At 42.6% G+C, this 26,824-nt stretch overlaps 1 pseudogene; it reads right to left on the reverse strand.

Annotated features, from left to right (window-relative positions):
• Positions 1 to 3,273: 3,273 nt before the first annotated feature.
• The window catches only part of LOC122685898, a 29,593-nt pseudogene continuing 6,042 nt past the window's right edge, over positions 3,274 to 26,824 (reverse strand).

A 26,824-nucleotide genomic window follows, 5' to 3' on the forward strand; every position in this document is an offset into this window, starting at 1 on the left:
CATCTCACCACGAGATTTGGCCCGATTCACCTGCATTGCCTCCAGAGCAATGTCGTGTTCCACATCAAACATGAAAGGAGCCTTGACTTCCTTTATGGAACTCCAGAGAGTCCCCAAGAACACCGTCAGAAGCCTAGAGGAACCCTGAGGTCACCGCAGCAACATGAAAGAGATCCGTGTACCCCAAATCAACTCGCGATGGGGCCCAATTCCCCTGCATCACCTCCAGAGCAATTCCTTGTTCCACATCAAACACGAAAGGAGGCTTGACTTCCTTTATGGAACTCTAGAGAGTCCCCAGGAACACCATCACAAGTCTAGAGGAACCCCGAGGCCACTGCCGCAACCTGAAAGAGCTCCATGTACCCCAAATCATCTCGAGATGAGGGCCGATTCCCTTGCTTCACCTCAAGAGGAATGCCGACTTTCCACTCGCACCCCAAGAGGAGGCTTCTATCTGCTATAAGTATGTGAGAGGGACCCTGAGTGTGCTACCTCAAGTGGAATGGATACTGAGATGCCCTGACTCGAACTAAGGCCTGATTTCCCTGCACTGACTTGAATGCAGGCTCATCTTTCATCTCACAACATGAAGAGATGTCTGAATCTCCTGTTGAGACCCTAGAAAAAGCCCTAGTTCCCCGCCTCTTCTCGTCAGTACGCCTCACACCACGTTCACAACTCGAGAGGAACTCGGAGTTCCATGCTTCAAAAGGAGACGATACCTGACTCCTCTTGAAAATCAATAGGAATCCCAATATCCCTGTGGCAACTGGTAAGGAATCCTGGGTCTCCTGCTTCACCTCGAGAGGCGTCCCTATTGCCCTGCCAATACTCGAGGAGAATCCCGAGTTGTCCCTGAAACTAGACAGGAGTCCTGACGTCGATGAGAAAACACGAGTGTTTAAAGAACATCCCAGTCGTAACTCGAAAGTATACCCCAGGTTCCCACTGCAACTGGAGAAAAACCATGAGACTTCCCCCTCACCGGGAGGTGAGCCCCGATTCTTCTGCATTGGCAACAGAACCACCCCATGTTCCCCATCAAACACGTCAGGAAGCATGACTTCTTTTAGGCAACTCCAAATATTTCCCGAAAACACCGTCGAAAGACTAGAGGAACCCCGAAGTCAGCACAGCAACCCCAGAAGACCTCCGTGTACCCCATATAATCTCAAGATGAGGGCCGATTCTCATTCTTCTACTCGAGAGGAATGCCGATGTTCCATTCATGGTGAAGCGGTGCCTTGTCTCAGCTGTTGATACTCGAGAAGAGTCCCGAGGTTCCTTCTGTAAGACGAAAGGACATCATATTCCCCCTCAGCTCGACAGAAGGGCTGGTTCCATGGAAACGACTTGAATGGAACTCCGAGTTCCCACTCGCAACACTAAGGGAGGTCTGACTCCCCTATTGTACTTCTAGAAAAAGCCCGAGTTTGCCGCTTCCAATCGACATGAGGACTGACACCCCATTTCCCACTTGAGAGCAAAGAGGTCTTCCATGCCTCAACATGAGACGACGATGGATTCCCCTTGAAAATTGACACGAAGCCCAAGATCCCTGTGGCAACAGGAACCGGACTCTGGATTTCCCGCCTCAACTCAAAAGGCATCTCGAGTCCCCTGCCACTGCTCAAGTAGTGTCCCTGGCTACTAGAAAGGAGGCCTGATATCCCTGACAAACCACAAGAAGTTCACTGCCATCTTCGTTGTAACTAGAGAAGAACCACGAGTTTCCTGCCGCAACTCGAGTAAAACCAGAAGATTTACCTTCAAAGCCAGATGATGCCTGATTACCCTGCATTGCCTCCACAGCAATTCCGCGTTCCACATCAAACATGAAAGGAGTCCCTTATGGAACTCCAGAGAGTCCCCAGAAACACTGCCACAAGTCTAGATGAACCCCGAGGTCACTGCCGCAAATCGAAACAGCTCCATGTACACCAAATCATCTCGAGATGAGGGCTGATTCCCTTGTTTCACCTCGAGAGGAATGCTGACTTTCCATTTGCACCTCATCAGGCTTCTCTCAGCTATAGGTATGTGAGAGGGACCCTGAGTGTGCTGCCTCAAGTGGAATGGACACCGAGATCCCCTGACTTGAGGTAAGGCCTGATTTCCCTGCAGTGACTTGAATTCAAGCTCCTCTTCCATCTCACAACATGAAGGGATGGAGAATCCCCTGTTGAGACCCTAGAAAAAGCCCTGGTTCCCAGCCTCATCTCAACAGGAAGCCTCACATCCCTTTGACAACTCGAGAGGAATGTGAAGTTCCATGCTTCAAAAGCAGAAGATGCCTGACGACTCTTGAAAATTGATTGGAATCCAAATATCCCTGAAGCCACTGGAAAGGGACCCTGGTTCTCCCACCTCAACTAGAGAGGCGAACCTATTGCCCTGCCAAGCCTCGAGGAGAATCCCGAGGTGTCCCTCACAACTAGACAGGAGTCCTGACGTCGCTGACAAAACACAAGTTTCTAAGGGCCATCCCTGTCATATCTCGAGAGGAAACCTCAGGTTCCTACCGCAACTGAGAAAAACCATGAGACTTCCCGCTCACTGCGAGATGAGGCCCGATTCTCCGGCATGGGCAATAGAGCCATCCCGTATTCCCCATCAAAAACGTCAGGAGGCATGACTTCTTTTAGGCAACTCCAGACATTTCCCAAAAACACCGTCGAAATACTAGAGGAACCCCGAGTTCAGCGCAGCAACGCCAGAAGACTTCTGTGTACCCCATATGCTTTCGAAATAAGGGCCAATTCTCAATCTTTGACTCGAGAGGAATGCCGATGTTCCAATTACACTGGAAGCGGTGCCTTGTCTCACCTGGATAAACTCGAGAAGAACCTCGAGGTTCCTTAGGAAGACGAAAGGACATTGTGTTCCGCCTCAGCTCGACAGAAGGACTGATTCCATCGAAACGACTTGAATGGAACTCCTAGTTTCCACTCGCAACACTAAGGGAGGTCTGACTCCCCTTTAGTACTTCTAAAAAGCTCGAGATTCCCGCCTCAAGTCGACCTGAGGACTGACACCCCATTTCCCACTTGAGAGCAAAGAGGTCTTCCATGCCTCAACATGAGACGACGATGGATTCCCCTTGAAAATCGACACGAAGCCCAAGATCCCTGTGGCAACAAGAACCGGACTCTGGATTTCCCGCCTCAATTCGAGAGATATCTCAATTCCCCTGCCACGACTCAAGAAGTACCAGAGGTGTCCCTGGCATCTAGAAAGGAGGTCTGACGTCCCTGAAAAACCACGAGAGGTTCACTGCTGTCCCCGTAGGAACTCGAGAGGAACCACGAATTTCCAGCCACAACTCGACTAAAACCACAGGATTCCACGATCAAAGCGAGAAGAGGCCCAGATTCCCACGGCACCTCGAACAAAACCATGAGATTTCCCCTTTACCACGAGATGAGGCCCGATTCCCCTGCATTGGCTCCAGAGCCATCCTGCGTTCCACATCAAACATGACAAGTGGCTTGACTTCCTTTAGGCAACTCCAGAGATTCCCGGAGAACACCGTCACAAGTCTAGAGGAATACTGAGTTCAGCACTTCAGCTGGAGAAGAGCTCTGTGTACCCCAAATCATCTGGAGATGAGGGCCGATTCTCATTCTTCGATTGGAGAGGAATCCCGATGTTCCACTCACACCCGAAGCCCTGCCTTGTCTCACCTGTTGAAACTCGAGAAGAACCCAGAGGACCCTTCTGTAAGTCAAAAGGACATGGTCTACCCCCTCAGCTCGACAGAAGGACTGATTCCATGGCAACGACTTGAATAAAACTCCGAGTTTCCTTTCGTGACACTAAGGGAGGTCTGACACCCTTGTTGCACTTCTAGAAAAGGTCGAGTTCCTCGCCTCATCTCGAAATGAGACCAGACACCCCATTTCCAACTTGAGACCAAAGAGGTCTTCCATGTCTCAACACGAGACGACACCTGACTCCCCTTGAAAATCGATACAAACCACAAGATGCCTGTCGTTACAGGAAACGGACGCTAGAATTTCGGGTCAACTCGAGATGAGTCCCGATTCCCCTGCCACAACTTGAGATGAATCCCAATGTGTCTCTGGCAACGGGAAAGGAGGCCTGACGTCCCTGAAAATCCACGAGAGGTTCACTGCCGTCCCCGTAGTAACTTGCGAGGAACCACGAGTTTCCGGCCGCAACTCGAGTAAAACCACAAGATTCCACCCTCAAAGCGAGATGAGGCCTGATTCCCCTGCATTGCCCCTAGAGCAATTCTGTTTTCCACATCAAACACTAAAGAAGGCTTGACTTCCTTAATGGAACTCCAGAAAGTACCCAAGAACGCCGTCACAAGTCTAGAGGAACCCTGAGGTCACCACAGCAACACCAAAAAACTCTCTGTACCCCAAATCATCTCGAGATGAGGGCCAATTCCCTTGCTTCACCTTGAGAGGAATGCCGATTTTCCACTCGCACCTCAAGAGGAGGCTACTCTCGTCTATAGTTATATGAGAGGGACCCTAGTTTGCTGCCTCAAGTGGAATGGACACCGAGTTCCCCTCACTCGATGTAAGTCCTGATTTCCCTGCAGTGACTCGAATGCAAGCTCGTGTTTCTTCTCACAACATAAAGGATGGTCTTAATCCCCTGTTGAGACCCTAGAAAAAGCCCTAGTTCCCCACCTCGTCTTGACAGCAAGCCTCTCACCCCTTAGACAAATCAAGAGGAATGGGCAGTTCCATGCTTCAACAAGAGACAATGCCTGACTGCCTTTGAAATTTGATAGGAATCCCAACAGCCCTGTGGCAACTGGAAAGGGACCCAATGTCTCCCATCTCAACTCAAGAGGAGTCCCTCTTGCCCTGCCATGACTGGAGGAAAATCCAGATGTGTCCCTGGCAACTAGACAGGCGTCCTGAAGTCGCTGAGAAAACAAGAGTTTTTAAAGGCCATCCCCGTCATTACTAGAGAGTAAACCCCAGGTTTCCACCTCACCTTGAAGAAAACCATGAGATTTCCCCTTTACCGTGAGATGAGGCCCAATTCCCCTGCATGGTCTCCAGAGCCATCCCGCGTTCCCCATCAAACACGACAGGAGGCTTGACTTCCTTTAAGCAACTCCAGAGATTCCCCGAGCAAACCGTCACAAGTCTAGATGAACACCGAGGTCAGCGCAGCAACTCGAGAAGAGCTCCGTGTACCCCAAATCATCTCGAGATGAGGGCCAATGCTCATTCTTTGATTGGAGAGGAATCCCAATATTCCACTCACACCAGAAGCGCTGTCTTGTCTCACCTGTTGAAACTCGAGAAGAACCCCGAGGTCCCTCCTGTAAGTCGAAAGGACATCGTGTTCCCCCTCAGCTCGACAGAAGGACTGATTCCATGGAAACGACTTCAATGGAACTCTGAGTTTCCTCTCATGACACTAAGGGAGGTCTGACTTCCTTGTTGCACTTCTAGAAATAGCCCGAGTTTCCCTCCTCATCTCGAAATGAGGCCTGACTCCCCGTTTCAAACTTGAGACCAAAGAGGTCTTCCATGCCTCAACACAAGACGACACCTGACTCCCCTTGAAAATTTATACAAACCACAATATGCCTGTCGCAACAGGAAAGGGACGCTAGAATTTCTGGTTCAACTCGAGATGCGTCCTGATCCCCCTGCCACAACTCAAGAAGAATCCCAAAGTGTCTCTGGCAACGAGAAAGAATGCCTGACATCCCTGAGAAACCAGGAGAAGTTTACTGTCGTCCCCATAGTTACTTGAGAGGAACCACGAGTTTCTTATCGCAACTTGAGTAAAACCACAGAATTCCACCTTCAAAGCAAGATGATGCCTGATTTCCCCTGCATTGCCTCCAGATCAATCCCGCGTTCCGCATCAAACACGAAAGGAGGCTTGACTTCCTTTATGGAACTCCAGAGAGTCCCCAAGAACACCGTCAAAAGTCTAGATGACCCCGAATTCACTGCCACAACTCGATACAGCTCCGTGTACACAAAATCATCTCAAGATGAGGGCCGATTCCCTTGCTTCACCTCGAGAGGAATGCCGACTTTCCATTTGCACCTCATCAGGAGGCTTCTCTCAGCTATAGGTGTGTGAGAGGGACCCTGAGTTTGCTGCCTCAAGTGGAATGGACACCGAGATGCCCTGACTCGAAATAAGGCCGGATTTCCCTGCAGTGACTTGAATGCAGCTCCTCTTTCATCTCACAACATGAAAAGATGTCTGAATCCCCTGTTGATACCCTAGAAAAAGCCCTAGTTCCCCGCCTCATCTCGACAGGAGGCCTCACATCCCTTTGACAACTCAAGAGGAACGTGGAGTTCCAGGCTTCAAAGGAGATGATGCCTGACTACTATTGAAAATCGAAAGGAATCCCAATATCCCTGTGGCAACTGGAAAGGGACCCTGGTTCTCCCGCCTCAACTAGAGAGGCATCCATTTTGCCCTGCCAAGACTCGATGAGAATCCCGAGGTGTCCCTCGCAACTAGACAGGAGTCCTGACATCGCTGACGAGTTTTTAAGGGCTATCTCCATCGTAACTTGAGAGGAAACCCCAAGTTCCTGCCGCAACTTGAGAAAAACCATGAGACTTCCCCATCACCGCGAGATGAGGCCCGATTCTCCTGCATTGGCAAAAGAGCCACACCCTATTCCCCATCAAACACGTCAGGAGGCATGACTTCTTTTAGGCAACTCCAGACTTTTCCAGAAAACACTGTAGAAAGACTAGAGGAACCCAGAAGTCAGCACAGCAACTCCAGAAGTCCTACGTGTACCCCATACAATCTCGAGATGAGGGCTAATTCTCATTCTTCTACTCGAGAGGAATGCCGATGTTCCACTCACACTGGAAGTGGTGGCTTGTCTCACCTGGAGAATCTCGAGAAGAACCCCGAGGTTCCTTCTGTAAGACGCAAGGACATTGTATTCCCCCTCAGCTCGACAGAAGGACTGATTCCATCGAAACGACTTGAATGGAGCTCCGAGTTTCCACTCACAACACTAAGGGAGGTCTGACTCCCCTGTAGTACTTCTAAAAAAGCCCGAGATCCCCACCTCAAGTTGACATGAGGACTGACACCCCATTTCTAAAGTGAGAGCAAAGAGGTCTTCCATGCCTCAACACGAGACGAAGATGGATTCCCCTTGAAAATGGATATGAAGCCCAAGATCCCTGTGGCAACAGGAACCAGACTCTGAATTTCCCGCCTCACCTCGAGAGGTATCTCGATTCCCCTGCCACGACTCGAGAAGTATCCCAATGTGTCCCTGGCAACTAGAAAGGAGGCCTGATGTCCCTGACAAACCATGAGAGGTTCACAGCCGCTCCTGTAGTAACTCTTGAGGAACCAAGAGTTTCCAGCTGCAACTCAAGTAAAACCACAAGATTCCACCTTCAAAGCAAGATGATGCCTGATTCCCCTGCATTGCCTCTAGAGCAATTCCGTGTTCCACATCAAACAAGAAAGGATCTTGACTTCCTTTATGGAACTCCAGAGAGTCCCCAAGAACATGGTCACAAGTTTAGATGAACCCTGAGGTCACTGCCGCCACTTGAAATGGCACCGTGTACCCCAAATCATCTCGAGATGAGGGCCGATTCCCTTCCTTCACTTCGAGAGTAATGCCGACTCTCCATTTGCAACTCAATAGGAGGCTTCTCTCAGCTATAGGTATGTGGGTGGGACCCTGAGTTTGCTGTCCCAAGTGGAATGGACACCGAGTTCCCCTTGCTTGAGGTAAAGTCTTAGTTCCCTGCAGTTACTCAAATACAAGCCCGTGTTTCCTCTCACGACATGAAGCGGTGTCTGAATCCCCTGTTGAGACCCTAGAAAGAGCCCTAGTTCCCAGCCTCATCACCACAGCAGGCCTCACACCCCTTTGACAACTCAAGAGGAATGCGGAGTTCCCTACTTCAAAAGGAGATGATGCCTGACTCCTCTAGAAAATCGATAGGAATCTCAACATCCCTGTGGCAACTGGAAAGGGACACTGGGTCTCCCGCCTCAACTGGAAAGGCGTCCCTGTTGCCCTGCCAAGACTCGAGGAGAATCCCGAAGTGTCCCTCACAACTCAACAGGAGACCTGACGTCGCTGAAAAAAAATGAGTTTTTAAGGGCCATCCCCATCATAACTTGAGAGGAATCCCCAGGTTCCTGCCGCAACTGGAGAAAAACCATGAGAGTTCCCCCTCACTGCGAGATGAGGCTCGATTCTCCTGCACTCGCAAAAGAACCATTACATATTCCCCATCAAACACGTCAGGAGGCATGACTTCTTTTAGGCAACTACAGACATTTCCCGAAAACAAAGTAGAAAGACTAGAGGAACACCGAGGTCAAGACAGCCACGCCAGAAGACACCATGTACCCCATATGGTCTCGAGATGAGGGCTGATTCTCATTCTTCGACTGGAGAGGAATTCCGATGTTCCACTCACACTTTCCCCTCACTGCGAGATGAACCTTTACCACCGAAATCCTTGCACAGTCATTCTCGGCGGAGAGCAGTACTGCCAATGAGGAAGCAAGCAGTGGCAGTGTGATTGGCATGACTGGGGACCCTCCTGGGGTAAGCCCTTCAAAGGGGCCTTTACTCATATGTAGCCCACAAGTACCTCTGGGGAGCGGCTTTGGCCCTGTCTTTCCACACTGACAAAGGTTGGAGCAAAGCAGGCTCTGCAAATGTCTGAAGGGAGCTGTGGTATGTATTTGCAAGCTCTTCTATTATGCAGCACTTTAGGTCCCAGTGGAGCAAAATGGGTTTCTTGTAGCCCCTAGGTCTGGTATGCAGTTCCTGAAACTGGGTGTTTCCCGTTAAAGCCAAGAATTTCTGGACAGACCTTGTCTCACTAGAGCTCTCCTCCAGAGGAAAGTGGACACCAGAGATGTGTGCATGTGGCTGTTCCTTCCCATTTCCGAGTGGGGCTACTCCCTATTACCCCAATCTCATGGATAAGTGCCCTTCAGAAAGGAACTCTAAGAAGCGCTTTTCCAGGCGCCTGGGACAGGAAATTCGCATGATGTGGGAAAAGCGAGCCTCCTTCAGGGAAGAAGAGACAGCAAGCTGCAGTGTGTTTTCCAGCCTCGATTTGAAGCAAGAAGCTTGCTGATAGAATGGGAGACCTCCAGCTCTGCTCAGAGCACCAGTGTTCTAGTGAGAGGGCCGTGAAATGCCCGTTTCCTTTGCAATCCTTGCACAAACATTCCTGGCTGAGAGCAGGACTGCCAATGAGGAAGCAACAGCGGCAGTGTGATTGGCATGATTGGGTGCCCTCCTGGGTTAAGCCCTTCAAAGGGGCCTTCACTCATATGTAGCCCATAAAGACCTCTGGGGAGCGGATTTGGCCCTGTCTTCCCACACTGACTAAGGTGGGAGCAAAGCTAGCTCTGCGAACATCAGAAGGGAGCAGTGATATGGATTTTCAAGCTCTTCTATTATGCAGCACTTTACTCCTCAGTGGAGCAAAATGGGTTTCTTGTAGCCCCTAGGTCTGGTATGCAGTTCCTGAAACTGGGTGTTTTCCCATTAAAGCCAAGAATTTCTGGACAGATCTTGTCTCACTCCAGAGCAAAGTGGACGCCAGAGATGTGTGCATGTGGCTGATACTTCCCATTTCCGAGTGGGGCTACTCCCTATTACCCCAAGCTCAGGGAAAAGTGCCCTTCAGAAAGGAACTCTAAGAAGCGCTTTTCCAGGCGCCTGGGACAGGAAATTTGCATGATGCGGGAAAAGCGAGCCTCCTTCAGGGAAGAAGAGACAGCAAACTGTGGTGTGTTTGCCAGCCTCGATTTGAAGCAAGAAGTTCGCTGCTACAATGGGAGATCTTCAGCTCTGCTCAGAGCACCAAAGTTCAAGAGAGAGGGCCGTGAAAATCCCGTTTCTTTGCAATTCTTGCACAGACATTCCCGGCTGAGAGCAGTACTGCCAATGAGGAAGAAAGCAGTGGGAGTGTGTTTGGCATGATTGGGTGCCCTCCTGGGCTCAGCTCTTCAAAGGGGCCTTTCCTCTAGAAGTAGGTCCCAAATCCCACTGGGGAAGGGCTTTGGCCCTCTTCCTTCCAGCCTGCCAATGGGTGGAACAATGCTGGCTCTGTGACAGGTTGGAAAAGAGCAGTTGGGTGGATGTGCAAGCTCTTGCCAATCTGAACCACTTGAAGGCCCACTCGAGAGAATCAGTCGCCCCGGGGCCCCTAGGCCATGTATACAGTTTAATATACATGGTGTGTTCCCTTCAGAGCCGAGAAATTTCCAGAGAGACCCTGGCTCAATAGACCTCTCCTACAGAGCAAAAGGGATGTAAGAGATATGTGCATGTGGCTATAGATTCCTTTTGAGACTGGAGCTACTCCCTAGTAGTCCAGACTCAGGGATAAGTGCCCTTCAGAAAGGAACTCTAGGAAGCACTTTTCCAGGAGCCTGGGACAGGAAGTTCACAGGATGCAGGAAAAGTCAGCCTCCTTCCGGGAAGAAGAAACAGCAAGCTGCTGTGTGTTTACCAGCATCTATTTGAAGCAAGAAACTTGTTGATAGAATGGGAGACCTCCAGCTCTGCTCAGAGCACCAAAGTTCAAGTGAGAGGGCCATGAAAATCCCATTTTCTTTGCAATCCTTGCAGAGACATTCTCTGCTGAGAGCAGTACTGCCAATGAGGAAGCAAGCAGCGGGAGTGTGATTGGCATGATTGGGGGCCCTCCTGGGTTAAGCCCTTCAAAGGGGCCTTCACTCATATGTAGGCCACAAGGACCTCTGGGGAGCGGATTTGGCCCTGTCTTTCCACACTGACTAAGGTGGGAGCAAAGCTAGCTCTGCGAACATCGGAAGGGAGCAGTGGTATGGATTTTCAAGCTCTTCTATTATGCAGCACTTTAGGTCCCAGTGGAGCAAAATGGGTTTCTTGTAGCCCCTAGGTCTGGTATGCAGTTCCTGAAACTGGGTGTTTTCCCGTTAAAGCCAAGAATTTCCGGACAGACCTTGTCTCACTAGAGTTCTCCTCCAGAGCAAAGTGGACGCCAGAGATGTGTGCATGTGGCTGATACTTCCCATTTCTGAGTGGGGCTACTCCCTTTTACCCCAAGCTCAGGGAAAAGTGCCCTTCAGAAAGGAACTCTAAGAAGCGCTTTTCCAGGCGCCTGGGACAGGAAATTCGCATGATGTGGGAAAAGCGAGCCTCCTTCAGGGAAGAAGAGACAGCAAGCTGCGGTGTGTTTTCCAGCCTCGATTTGAAGCAAGAAGTTCGCTGCTACAATGGGAGAGATCCAGCTCTGCTCAGAACACCAAAGTTCAAGTGAGAGGGCCATGAAAATCCCGTTTCCGTTGCAATCCTTGCACAGACATTCCCGGCTGAGAGCAGTACTGCCAATGAGGAAGCAGCGGGAGTGTGTTTGGCATGATTGGGTGCCCTCCTGGGCTCAGGTCTTCAAAGGGGCCTTTCCTCTCAAAGTAGGTCCTAAATCCCACTGGGGAAGGGCTTTGGCCCTCTTCCTTCCAGCCTGCCAATGGGTGGAACAACGCTGGCTCTGTGACTGGTTGGAAAAGTGCAGTTGGGTGGATGTGCAAGCTCTTGCCAATCTGAACCACTTGAAGGCCCACTCGAGAGAATCAGTAGCCCTGGGGCCCCTAAGTTGGGTACACAGGTTGACAGACAGTGTGTGTTCCCATCAGAGCCCAGAAATTTCCAGAGAGACCCTGGCTCAGTAGACCTCTCCTACAGAGCAAAAGGGTCGCACGGGATGTGTGCATGTGGCTCTACCTTTCCTTTTGAGACTGGAGCTACTCCCTAGTAGCCCAGGCTCAGGGATAAGTGCCCTTCAGAAAGGAACTCTAAGAAGCTCTTTTCCAGGAGCCTGGGACAGGAAATTCACAGGATGCGGGAAAAGCCAGCCTCCTTTGGGGAAGAAGAGACAGCAAGCTGCCGTGTGCTTGCCAGCCTCTATTTGAAGCAAGAAGCTTGCTGATACAACAGGAGACCTCCAGTTCTGCTCAGAGCAGCAAAGTTCTAGTGAGAGGGCCGTGAAATGCCCGTTTCCTTTGCAATCCTTGCACAGACATTCCTGGCTGAGAGCAGGACTGCCAATGAGGAAGCAAGCAGTGGCAGTGTGATTGGCATGATTGGGGACCCTCCTGGGCTAAGCCCTTCAAACGGGCCTTCACTCACAGCATCAGAAATATTTGGATATAATCTTTTTCCAGTTCCTGGAATATTTGGATACAATATAGTAAAATGTAGTATATTGAATGTTTAGAATAAGCCTGAACACTCTTCTAAATGCTTCTTACTATTAGTGCACTTTATATCCATGAGTTTATATCATAGTACTATTAACCACATTTTTCATATGGGAAAAAGGGAAAAGAGAATTTAGGTAACTTATCCAGAGTTAAAATTACTTAATGTTGCTCTGTAATTTGACCAAAGTAGATTGACTCCAGAGATCATTTTCAGAATATTACACTGCTATTTATAATTAATTCCAAATAAATGTATTAATAAAATGCTAGATTTGTAATAAACAATGGTAAAAGAATAGTTCTAATATAACATGTATTGTTCTTTCCATTGCAATATTACATAATGTTGCTGTTGTTGTTCAGTCACTAAGTCGTGTCCAACTCCTTGGGACCCCCATGGACTTCTGCAGGCCAGGATACACTGTCCTTTACTTTTTTCAGGAGTTTACTCAAATGTATGCCCACTGAGTCCATGATGCTCTCTAACCATCTCATCCTCTGCCACGACCTTCTCATTTTGCCCTCAATGGTTACCAGCATCACAGAGCTTCAGCTTCAGCATCAGTCCTTCCAATGAATATTCAGGGTTAATTTCCTTTAGAATTGATTGGTTTGATGATGCAGTCCAAGGGACTCTCAAGAGGCTTCTCCAGCATCACAATTTGAAAACATCAATTGTTTAGCACTCAGCCTTCTTTACGGTCCAACTCCCACATCTCTACAAGGCTACTGGAAAAACTATAGCTTTCACAATATGGACCTTTGTTGGCAAAGTGATGTTATTGTTTTTTAATTTACTGTTTAGTTTTATCATAGCTTTCCTTCCAAGTAGCAAGTGTCTTTTAATTTCATGGCTGCATTCATTGTCTGCAGTAATTTTGGAGGCCAAAATATAAAATCTCTCACTGTTTCCAATTATCCTTTCTATTTGCATGAAGTGATGGGACTGGATGCCATGATCTTAGTTTGTGTTTCAAGCCGTCATTTTCACTCCCCTCTTTTACCTTCATCAAGAGGCTCTTTATCTCCTCTTCACTTTCTGTCATTGGAGTGGTATCATTTGCATACTTGAAGTTGTTGATATTTCTCTCCAGAATCTTGATTCTAGCTTGTGATTCATCCAGCCCAAAATTTTGCTTTAAGTACTCTGCATAAGAGTTTAAAAAGTAAGGTGACAATATATTAATACAACCTTGTTGTTCTCCTTTCACAGTTTGAACCAGTTAGTTGTTCCATGTCTGATTCAACTCTTGCTTCTTGACCTGCATACAGGTTTCTCAGGAGGAGACAGAAAGGTGGCCTTGTATTCCCATCTCTTTGAGGATTTTCCACAGTTGGTTGTGATCCACACAGTCAAAGGCTTTTGTATAGTCAATGGAGCAGATTTTTTTTCTGGAATTTCCTTGCTTTCTCTATGAGCCAATGAATGTTGCAATTTAATCTCTCATTCCTCTATCTTTTTTCAACCCAGATTTACAACTGGAAGTTCTTGGTTCATATACTGCTGAAACCTAATTTGAAGGATTTTGAGCATACACTTATTTGCATGTGAAATAAGAGAAATTGTATGGTAGTTGGGGCAATCTTTGGTCTTGCCCCTCTTTGAGATTGGATAGAAAATTGACCTTTTCCAGTCCTGTGGCCACTGCTGAGTACTCCAAATTACTGGCATATTGAGTGCAGCACTTTAGCAGCAGTATCTTTTAGATTTGAAATAACTCAGCTGGCAATCTATCAGTTCCACTAACTTTGTTTGTAGTAATGCTTCCTAAGACCCACTTAACTGCATATGCCAGGAAATCTGGCTCTATGTGAGTGACCACAACATCATGGTTATCAGGGTCATTGATACTATTTTTGTATAACTCTTCCGTGTATCTTGCACCTTCTTAATCTGTTCTCCTTCTGTTAGGTCCTTACCATTGCTGTCCTTTATCATGCCTGTCATTGCATGAAATATTCACTTGATTTCTCCAATTTTCTTGAAGATATCTCTCTTATTTCCCATTCTATTGTTTTCCTTTATGTCTATGCATTGTTTATTTAAGAAGGCATTCTTTAAAAAAGTATTTATCTATTTTAATTGGAAGATAGCTACTTTACAATATTGTGGTGTTTTTGGTTTGTTTGTTTTGTCATACATTGACATGAATCAGCCACAGGTTCACATGTGTTCCCCCATCCTGAAGTCCCCACCACATCCCTATGGGTTGTCACAGAACACTGACTATGAGTGCCCTGTTCCATGCATAGAACTTGCCCTGGTCATCTATTTTACCTATTAGAGATACCAAGGGAACATTTTATGCAAAGATGAGGACAATAAAGGACAGAAATGGTATGGACCTAACAGAAACAGAAGCTATAAGAAGAGGTGGCAAGAATACACAGAACTGTACAAACAAGATATTCACGGTGGTGTGATCACCCACCTAGAGCCAGACATCCTGGAATGCAAAGTCAGGAGGGCCTTGGGAAGCATCACTATGAACAAAGCTAGTGGAGGTGATAGAATTCCAGATGAGCTATTTCAAATCCTAAAAGATGATGCTGTGAAAGTGCCACACTCAATATGCCAACAAATTTGGAAAACTCAGCAGTGGCCACAGGAATGGCAAAGGTCAGTTTTAATTCCAATCCTAAAGAAAGGCAGTACCAAAAATGTTCAAGCTACTGCATAATTGCATACATCTTACATGCTAGCAAAGTAATGCTCAAAATTCTCCAAGCCAGGCTTCAGCAGTGCATGAACCATGAAATTCCAGATGTTCAAGCTAGTTTTAGAAAAGGCAGAGGAACCAGAGATAAAATTGCCAACATCTGTTGGATGGTCAGAAAAGCAAGAGAGTTTCAGAAAAACATCTGCCTCTGCTTTATTGACTCTGCTAAAGCCTTTGACTGTGTGGATCACAACAAACTATGGGAAAATTTTTCAGGACATGGGAATCCCAGACCACCTGACCTGCCTCTTGAGAAATCTGTATGCAGGTCAGGAAGCAACAGCAAAAACCGGACATGGAATAACAGACTGCTTTCAAATAGGGAAAGGAGTACATCAAGTACACAAGTACATATTGTGACCCTGCTTGTTTAACTTATGTGTCAAGTACATCATGAGAAACACTGGGCTCTATGAACCACAAGCTGGAATCAAGATTGCTGGGATAAATATCAATAACTTCAGATTTGTGGATGACACCACCCTTATGGAAGAAAGCAGAGAAGAACTAAATGGTCTCTTGAGCAAAGTGAAAGAGGAGAGTGAAAATGTTGGCTTAAAACTCAACATTCGGAAAACTAAGATCATGTCATCCAGTCTAATCACTTCATGGCAAATAGATGGTAAACAACGGAAACAGTGACAGACTATTTTCTTGGGCTCCAAAATCACTGCAGATGGTGATTGCAGCCATGAAATTAAGAGACGTTTGCTCCTAGGAAGAAAAACTATGACCACCCCAGATGGCATATTAAAAAGCAGAGACTTTACTTTTCCAGCAAAAGTCTGTCTAGTCAAAGCTATGGCTTTTCCTGTAGTCATGTATAGATGTGAGAGTTGGACTATGAAGAAAGTTGGGCACCAAAGAATTGATGCTTTTGAACGGTGGTCTTGGAGAAGACTCTCGAGAGTTCCTTGGACTGCAAGGAGATCCAACCAGTCCATCCTAAAGGAAACCAGTCCTGAATATTCATTTGAAGGACTGATGCTGAAGCTGAAACTCCAATACTTTGGCCATCTTATGAGAAGAGCTGATTCATTTGAAAAGACCCTAATGCTGGGAAAGATTGAAGGCGGGAGGAGAAGGGGATGACAGAGGATGAGATTGTTGGATGTCATCAGTGACTCAATGGACCTGAGTTTGAGTAAACTCTGCAGGTTGGTGATGGACAGGGAAGCCTGGCGTGCTGTGGTCCATGGGGTCACGAAGAGTTGGACATAACTGAGTGACTGAACTGAACTGAAGATATTGTATTGGTATTTCTCTTTCTGACTTACTTCACTCTGTATAATAGGCTCCATTTTTGTCCACCTCATTAGAATTGACTCAAATGTGCCCTTTTTTGTATCTGAGTAATATTCCATACTTTCCTTATCCATTTGTCTGCCGATGGACATTTAGGTTGCTTCCAAGTCCTAGCTACTGTAAACAGTGATGCAATGTGCATTGGGGCACATGTGTCTCTTTCAATTCTGGTTTCCTTGGTGTGTATGCTCAGCAGTGGGATTTCTGGGTCATATGTCAGTCTTATTTCCAGTTTTTAAAGAAATTTCCACACTGTTCTCCATAATGTCTGGACCAGTTTTCATTCCCACCACCAATGTAAGAGAGTTTCCTCTTATCCACACCTTCTCTAGAATTTATTGTTTGCAGACTTTTGATGGCAGCCATTCTGACCAGCATGAGATGGTATCTCACTGTGGTTTTGATTTCCATTTCTCTAGTAATGAGTGATGCAGAGCATCTTTTCATGTGTTTATTATCCATCTGTATGCCTTCTTTGGAGAAGTGCCTGTTTAGTTCTTTGGCCCACTTTTTTATTTCATTGTTTGTTTGATGGGACGGTACTTACCAGGAGTCAAAATTGGTTTAAAAAAAAAAAAATCTTCCAAGTTTTATCTGTCTAGAATTAAATCAGTCTCAATTTGTGTTCACACAGAGAATATGAAGACCATTTCAGTTAAAAAAAAAAAAATTGTTTTGGCTTTTTTTTTTTTTTTGGAGATGAGTTCATTTTAAATTTTAGTGCATTCATTTTATTTTATTCAAAAAGAAAACTAAGCAAACCTAGAAATTGTGTTCAGCTCCTGTAAATATAATTTCAGATGTAAATTTTCCAGGAAGTTGTGTCTGAAGTGAATATTAGGGATCCATTGTGTAAATATATAAGCAGAACAACAGAATATGCCTTGATTCTCATCCTGATAAACCAAGGATACTTCATAGACAGGGCTTTCCTCACAGCTTAGTTGGTAAAGAATCTGCCTGCAATGCAGAAGACCTCACTTCAACTCCTGGGTTGGGAAGATCCTCTGGAGAAGAGATAGGCTACCCACTCCAGTATGCTTTGGCTTCCCTTGTGGCTCAACTGGTAAAGAATCTGCCCAAAATGAGGGAGACCTGGGTTCAATTCCTGGGTTGGGAAGATCTCCTGGAAAGGGGAAAGTCTACCCACTCCAATATTCTGGCCTGGAGAATTCCATGGACTGTATAGTCCACGGGGTCTCAAAGAGTAGGACACAACTGAGTGACTTTCACTTTCACTTTTAATGGACTGGGCATAGATAATAATGTAACATTTGGTCATCCTAATTACCAAGGAAGATTTATCGGAATGTCTCCAAGTACAAAAGTTCAATGACTAAATGCAGTTGTGCTATGTTTTGAGAAGCTAGTTGTCTCTTCCTTAGCAACCAACAATGAAGAGCTTGATGGTTTGGTTGTCCTTTGTGATTTGCTAAATTTATACCTGGAATGGTAGAGAAACTATTTCTAGAGAAATTCTTAATTAATCTAACATTGAAGCAAGCAAGGGTGATATGACATATTTTTTTTACAATGAAACTTTTATAGTTAAACATGTGGCACTATCATAGAACTTAATATGTTCATTAGAAGCAAGATGAGACTACAACAAAATTCAAAGAATAACATGAAAATTACCAAAATTTTGTCACATTTTGATAAACTTCTCCCAATTACATTTTGTTCATAGAATGCTTATTTGTATACGTTCAGATTTTCATAATTAATATCAGAATGCATTATCAACATCCATTTTCATTTTATGCTAAAATTACTTAACATATTATGATCAATGTTATATTAGTCTTTTGTAAAACCCGTAATTTCACGTACTATGCATTGACTGATAGCCCATAATCAACTTTGTTCTAGTGAAGCCTTCCTCAAATATTAAGAACTTTCTTAAATATTATTCATCCAACACGAGGAAACAAAAAAAGACTGAAGGAATAACAGAGGATCAGATTAAAATATTCTTGTGAATCCTTTATTAACTCATGCAAATTAAACCTACTTTATACAGATTTAAAAGTGACCCTTACAGGAAACTCAGCTCATACTCCAGAATTTCAGGAGATAATTTGTTGGTTTGGATAAAGGAGTTACTTTTGCATTTATTGTATCATTTTTGAAATTTGAAGGGGCAAATTTAGTCACCAAAAGTTAGTTCTACTAAAACAAGTGTGAAATAAAATTCAGATTTATGGCAAGATAAGATAAAACTAAACACAAATTTTGAATTTTTGCTTTAAATTGTATAAAAATTCACATAATAAATAGAGACATTTTGACTTTAATCAATTCTTTAAAATGATCATTTATTGACTTACACAGAACACATTATATCCATTCATAGGAAGTTTTAAATATTCTTTCATTTGCCTATTCTAAAGATTTCACGTGAATTGCTTCATACAGTATGTTGTGTCTTGTGACTAAAGTATTTCCTTAAAATAAAGGTTTCAAAGTTAACCTATGATGTAACATGTATCAGTTCAGTTCAGTCACTCAGTCGTGTCTGACTCTTTGTGACCCCATGATCCACAGCACGCCAGGCCTCCCTGTCCACCACCAACTCCCAGAGTCCAATCAAACACATGTCCATCGAGTCGGTGATGCCATCCAACCATCTCATCCTCTGTCATCCCCTTCTCCTCCTGCCCTCAATCTTTCCCAGCATCAGGGTCTTTACAAATGAGTCAGATCTTCCCATCAGGTGGCCAAAATATTGGAGTTCCAGCTTCAGCATCAGTCCTTACAATGAACACCCAGGACTGATCTTCTTTAGAATGGACTGGTTGGATCTCCTTGCAGTCCAAGGGACTTTCCTGAGTCTTCTCCAACACCACAGTTCAAAAGCATCATTTCTTAGGTGCTCAGCTTTCTTTATAGTCCAACTCTCACATCCATACATGACCACTAGAAAAACCATAGCCTTGACCAGACAGATCTTTGTTGACAAAGTAATGTCTCTCCTTTTTAATATGCCATCTAGGCTGGTCATAACTTTCCTTCCAAGGAGTAAGCATTTTTTAAATTTCATGGCTGAAATCTCCATCTGCAGTGATTTTGGAGCCCAGAAAAATAAAGTCAGCCACTGTTTCCCATCTATTTGCCATGAAGTGATGGTATCGGAAGCCATGACCTTAGTTTTCTGAATGTTGAACTTTAAGCCAACTTTTCCACTCTCCTCTTTCACTTTTATCAAGAGGCTCTTTAGTTCTTCTTTGCTTTCTTCTGTAAGGGTGTGTCATCTGCATATCTGAGGTTATTGACATTTCTCCCGGCAATCTTGATTTTAGCTTGTGCTTCTTCCAGCCCAGCATTTCTCATGATGTACTCTGCATATAAGTTAAATAAGCAGGGTGACAATATACAGCCTTGATGTACTCCTTTACCTATTTGGAACCAGTCTGTTGGTCCATGTCCAGTACTAACTGTTGCTTCCTGACCTGCATATAGATTTCTCAAGAGGTAAGTCAGGTGGTCTGATATTCCCATCTCTTTCAGAATTTTCCACAGTTTATTGTGATCCACGCAGTCAAAGGTTTTGGCATGATCAATAAAGCAGAAATAGATGTTTTGTTTTTGTTTTGTTTTGTTTTGTTTTTTCTGGAACTCTCTTGCTTTTTTGATGATCCAGCAGATGTTGGCAATTTGATCTCTGGTTCCTCTGCCTTTTCTAAAATCAGCTTGAACACCTGGATGTTCAGGGTTCATGTATTGTTGAAGCCTGGCTTGGAGAATTTTGAGTATTACTTTACTAGCGTGTGAGATGAGTGCAATTATGCGGTAGTTTGAGCATTCTTTGGCATTGCCTTTCTTTGCGATTAGAATGAAAACCGACATTTGCCATTTCTGTGGCCACTGCTGAGTTTTCCAAATTTGCTGACAAATTGAGTGTAGCACTTTCAAAGCATCATCTTTCATGATTTGAAATAGCTCAACTGGAATTCCATCACCTCCACCAGCTTTGTCCATAGTGATGTTTCCCATGGCCCACTTGACTTCACATTCCAGGATGTCTGGCTCTAGCTGAGTGTAACATGTATACTCATTTTATTTTTTCTTTATTGCCATACTTTGTTCTATTGAATGGCTATATCACACTTTATTTATTCATCATCTTCTGATGGCCATTTGAGTTGTTTCTATTCTATAGCTGTCATTCATACTGCTTATGAACATTTTCACACATTTGCTTAAGTGAAATCCATGCTTTCAGTTAGCTTGGATAGATACTGAAGAGTAGACCCAGGCACAGATGTTTTTACTGGTAAATTCTACCAATACTTAAAAAAAAAAAATAATCAATACTTTCAACAATGCAGAAGAGGGCAACATTTGGGAGCTAACCAATCAAAAATATAAAAGAAATGTAAATTCCAGGATTATTCTGTGAAAAAGAGTCATCCAGACACCCTAACCAGTTAACATCTAGAAGTTTGCAACTGAGGATATTTTTTTTCTTTATTGAGCCACTCTGTTTCTGAATCCCACTCTTACACCAGCATAGCCTGTTCCCTGACTATTACAGATTTTTTTAAGAATAATACTTTTGAGGGATAAACTGTTCTTTATTTTACAAAATTTTTTCTTCTGTGAATAGGACTGTAACTGTATGTTTCCACAGCTAGTAATGTCAAAACTACACTGTCTTCAATCAGCATTTCCAGAGAATGTCTGCCAGCAACATACATCTTTCAACAGCACCCGGTATTTTCTTTAATGTTTTCTTTAACATAGCTACGAATTCTACTTTTTCAACTCTGATAATCATAGTACAATTTTGTTTAAAAAAAAATCCAGTCAGAGAGTGGTGATAAAGCATATTAACAATAGAGTTAATATGTTAATTTGAACAATAGGGTTCAAATGTGAGCTTGTTCTTTAACTTGTGGAGTGACTGTGGACCACTATTTACTCTTTCTGCTCTGCAGTTTCCTCATCTGTAAATTGCAACCTTCAGATACATTTTGAGGCACAGATCTAATGCTGGGGATACAATGTTGAGCAAAGCAAGAAAGAATCCTGAACTGATTAAGTTTATATGACAGTGTGGGGTGGGGGGGGGGGAGGAGCAGACAAGAAAAAAATGCAAAACTGCTCTAACAAAATATTATTAATAGTCAGATGTAGATACTTGGTATGGGAAACAAACGAAACATGAAAGGGAATAGAGAACAGGTACAATTGTAAATAAAGTGGCAAGGATGTTTTTATTCAACAGAATAAGGGGAAAAATGCAGTTGTCTATGAAGAGGAATTTCTGAATGAAGCAAAAATGGAAAAATCCCAGGTAGTATCAGGATTAGTATATGCAGAAGAGTTAGGATGCCATGTGGTTAAATGAAAGTGAATATAATTGATACAATAGTAAGGAATGAGTTCATGGAGATTAGGAGTGGATGCAATGTTTTTATGGACTAGTGGGATCTTATGAAGATTTTCCTTTTTACTCTTAGTGAGATGAGACTTGTAGGATTATTGAATAAAGTAATATATTCCAACTTACTCTTTAATAGTATGATCTCTCTGGCTCTTACATTGGCATTTAAATTCAAGAGGGACAAGGCCAAGCAGACAAGCCCAGAGACCGCAGCAATAATTCTAAGACTCTGATGGTTCTTTGAACCAGTGTAGGTAGCAGAAAAAATGTTGAGAAGTAGTCAGACTTCAAATATACCTTATATTTTGAATCTATATACTATCTTGATAGATTGAATGTGAGGTGTGTGAGATAAAGAGAAAATTTCAGGATTCCTTTTAAGTCTTTGACTGAACAATTAGGAGGATGGCCTTCCATCACCTGAAATTAACATGTAGATGTTGCTATTATTTACCTGAAAGTTATCTTGTGAAGAAAAACTCTTTTCACTGTATATCTAAAACCCTTTGAGTATTGGCTGGTAGATGGGAAATACTTAACAAAATATATTATCATCATTCTCTTTATCAATTATTTGACAGTAAAGGCAGCTATTTATGTTTTTGGCATTTTTCTCTGTATCATACTTTTATTAAATAGCATTTTGGCATGACACTGTAAAAAAGTATATTATATTTTAAATTACTTTAGACTCCATTTTACATAAAATGTGGTATGCACTAATATAACAAGGAGCAGTTAGGAAAATGAAAATGGTCGAAATATTTCATATGGCCTATAGATTATATAACATAATGCACATGTGTAATAACATCACTTATATTTCTATTATCATAAAATGTATTCTAAACTACATTATTATAAGAATAGTATTGTCAATTTATAAAGTTTATGTTGCTTTATAGTTTACCTAATTTAAGAATTGTCCACATCATAGAATCTGTTCATCATATTTGTTTGCAGAAAATAAGAAGATACATTTCCTAATCATAGAAATGGAAATGAAAGCATAGTAAAAGCATAATTTACAAAAGTGGCTAGAAAACTGAAAGGGGCTCATAAATATAGGAAAGGACATTATGCTTATGAATGATAACAAAGGAGACAAAAAGTATATTGTTAAACTAATGAAAGCAAAAACAAGTAGCAATTGCTCTAAGTAAAGAATCTAGAAATCATGTAAATCAGTCATGATAACTTCACATGTCCTTGATAAATGATGTTTATCATGTAAACAAATTATCAGAAAATAACTCATATTTAAAACACTTAATTTTGTCAATAGTTTTGAATTAGTAAAAACAATGTAAACTTTTAACTCCTAAAAGAGAATTGCACTTCTGCATATTATTACCATTAAAATAATCAAATATAGCTTTTCAGAGAAAATAATATTAATTTTTAAAAGTGAAAGTTTATAATCATTATAGTGTGAATAAAAATGATCTGTCTAGTTACAAAAATTTAAACAAAAAATATTAAATGCTTGGTAAATGAAAAATATGTTCTTAACCTTTAAATATAAGAGTAGATTAAGATTGAAATTCAATATTATGTCCAAGAAAAGCTTTAAAATAAGGGGAATTTTTAGCACTCTACCAGACTAAAATTAATGAGCTAACACAAAGTCTGAATTCATTGTAAATTTGTAGCTTTACAACTTATCTCGGTTAAGTAATTTAAAACCAATGAGCTAAGCACTTAATTTAATTAATTTAATTTTAATGACCATAAAAAATCTATAGAAATCAGGAGAAAGGCAATTATACTTTAAAATACACAGAGTTTCAATTTAAAAGCAATTTATTGAAGTTTGTTAACACATCATAGAAAGGAAGGATTTTTTTAATATTTTCAGATATCACCAAAGAGATATAACTGTCTGCAGATTTTTAACTTGATGAATTTACAAACAGTTCATGTCCAAAGAATTGCAAAGTCTAAATCTTTCCCATGTATCAAAAACTCCAAGGACAGAGGATCCTGGAGTCTCCCTTTATACATGGGAGACACACAAGAAAACTGAGTAATTCTCCAAAAAGTTCCCAAATCCCTAAATACCATCTCCAGCTAAAGGTAAAAGAAGATGTGGGAGGGTGGGAGCCAGAGAAAGAATAGGAACCAAGAGTGCAATTGTTGATGCAGACTCAACTTCATTCCTTCTTCTCTGAATAGGGATTTAGCCATCTTTCTCCTCCTGGTATAGAAAGGGAGGCAAAGTGAAAGTGATAGTCACTCAGTCATGTCGGACTCTTTGTGAATCTTTGTGACCTCATGGATTGTAGCCTGCCAGGCTCCTCTGTCCTTGGAGTTCTCCAGGCAAGAATACTGTAGTGAGTAGCCATTCCCTTCTCTGGGGGATCTTCCCAACCTAGGGATCAAACCAGGTCTCCTGCATTGTAGGCAGATTCTTTACTCTCTGAGTCAGCAGGGAAGCCCACAGAGAGGGAGTCATCCTTCCAAATGGAGAGTAGCAGTGTTAGTCACTCAACTGTGTCCAGCTATTTGCAACTCTATGGATTGAACTGTAGTCCACCAAGGTCCTCTGTTCATGGGGATTCTCCAGGCAAGAATACTGGAGTGTGTTGCCATTTCCTTCTCTAAGAGATATTCCCCACCTGGGGACTGAGCCCAAGTCTCCTGCATTTCAGGCAGATTCTTTATCATCTGAGCTACATGGATATTTCCTCTTTAAATGTAAATTCCTCCTACAAAAGGATAACTTCTACTCAATTTTCAGAACATCTTCTGTGTCTACTGTTTTATTTTCTTTTTTTAAATAACCAGATAATCCTTGAGCCTACAAAGCATCTATTGGCATTGAAAACTCTGTTCCCTATCAGGTTGAATTTAATTATTTTTTCTAGGACCTAGTAACATCTGCTTGGCCCATTCTGGAAAGATGCATATTAGAGGTTTTGAGGGACAGTACAGATAGATCAGTTCAAAGGGAAAATAATGAGAGGTCACCAAGGATAAATTTGAGGTGTATATCAAAATATGTGTACATCTGGACATTTAATCATAACTTGACAAGTAAAATATATTTCTACATTTTATGATTAACTGGAAAATTGTGGTATATTTCTGCTCTTAGAGAGAGATTAACTAGGAAACATTAAAACATAAAAAATAACAATTGATATATAATTTTATTAATACTAAATAAATATAAAGGCCTGGAATGATCTATAGAATACATACACAGTGCAAGTACAGATAATACATACAATTAGAACCAAGGAAAATATAGGTAAATATGAATAAATTTCAACAGCTGACATTTTTCACACAATTATAAAAATGTGAGCATTAGAGTTATAGTGCATAAATGAAAAGCTTTGATAGGGAAAAAATAAAGGGAAATATCAGTTTAATAGTTTTCCATGATGATGGTAAAATATAATGAAAGCAATCATCTGAATCTGATATTGTGCTTAGAAGGAAAAATGTATGTAGGTTTAAGAAAGGGAATGAGAGATGAGTTGTTAAGACAGCCTTAATAAGCCTTTATATATAATATATAAAATATTATACAGTATATCTCATCAGCTGTCACTTGCAATAGTTTATAATGTAAAATCACATTGTAAAGTGAAGCTTTCAGGAGTCAGATATCAGTAATGTAGGTCAGAGAAGAAAATTAAAATTTCAAAACCAAATGTATACATTGTACACACACACACACACACACACACACACACATCCTTTCACATGAATTGTCTTCAGCTAGTCCCAAGACTGAAGACTGTTTATTTCTTCAGGAGGTTGGTTTGTGATATACATAAGATTATAAGAGGCCTATACGTTGACTGCACTGATTACAAAACACATCAACAAAGTATAAATCCACATACACTCATTTCCTTATCCTAACCACTAAAGAAAAAAATCATTTGAAAGGAAATCTATTAATCACTATGCCATTTTTAATATACAACTAAGCAATGTTTTTGAAAGAATTCTAGAAATAGAATTTTCAATTAATGTTTTTTGAGTGCTGATATGCACAGGGTTGTCTAAATACCAGGCAAGATATAAACATGAATAAGATAGAATTCTTAACCTTAATGAGTTCATCACTATGTTTCCACAAGCCAAAAAAGCAAAGAAAGCATTTACTTATATACTGCATATGTAACACATTTGTTCCATGCTGTGGAGAGCAAAACTATGACTAAACAAATTTTTCCCAAAGAGCTTACAATCTTGTTGGAGAGAGAGACAAATATTTTAAACACATGTGTTTTATCCTAAAAGAATTTCATTAAATTAATCTTTGCTTCCCTGGTGGCTCAGAGGTTAAAGCTTCGATCCCAACCCAGGGATCGAACCCGGGTCTCCCACATTGCAGGCAGATTATTTACCAGCTGAGCCACAAGAGAAGCCCAAGAGACCATTCAGGTATGACCTAAATCAAATCCCTTATGATTATGCAGTGGAAGTGAGAAATAGATTTAAGGGACTAGATCTGATAGACAGAGTGCCTGATGAACTATGGAAGGAAGTTAGTGAAATTGTACAGGAGACAGGGATTAAGACCATAACCATGGAAAAGAAATGCAAAAAAAGCAAAATGGCTGTCTGAGGAGGCCTTACAAATAGCTGTGAAAAGAAGAGAAGCAAAAAGCAAAGGAGAAAAGGAAAGATATCCCTATCTGAATGCAGAGTTCCAAAGAATAGCAAGGAGAGATAAGAAAGCCTTCCTCAGTGATCAATGCAAAGAAATAGAGGAAAACAACAGAATGGGAAAGACTAGAGATCTCTTCAAGAAAATTAGAGATACCAAGGGAGCATTTCATGCAAAGATGAGTTTGATAAAGGACAGAAATGGTATGGATCTAACAGAAGCAGAAGATATTAAGAAGAGGTGGCAAGAATACACAGAAGAACTGTATAAAAATGATCTTCACGACCCAGATAATTACGATGGTGTGATCACTCACCTAGAGCCAGACATCCTGGAATGTGAAGTCAAGTGGGCCTTAGAAAGCATCACTACGAACAAAGCTAGTGGAGGTGATGGAATTCCAATTGAGCTATATCAAATCGTGAAAGATTATTCTGTGAAAGTGCTGCACTCAAAATGCCAGCAAATTTGGAAAACTCAGCAGTGGCCTCAGGACTGGAAAAGGTCAGTTTTCATTCCAATCCCAAAGAATGCTCAAACTACCTCACAATT

Source organism: Cervus elaphus, chromosome 3 (assembly GCF_910594005.1).
Source record: "Cervus elaphus chromosome 3, mCerEla1.1, whole genome shotgun sequence".
NCBI lineage: Eukaryota > Metazoa > Chordata > Mammalia > Artiodactyla > Cervidae > Cervus > Cervus elaphus.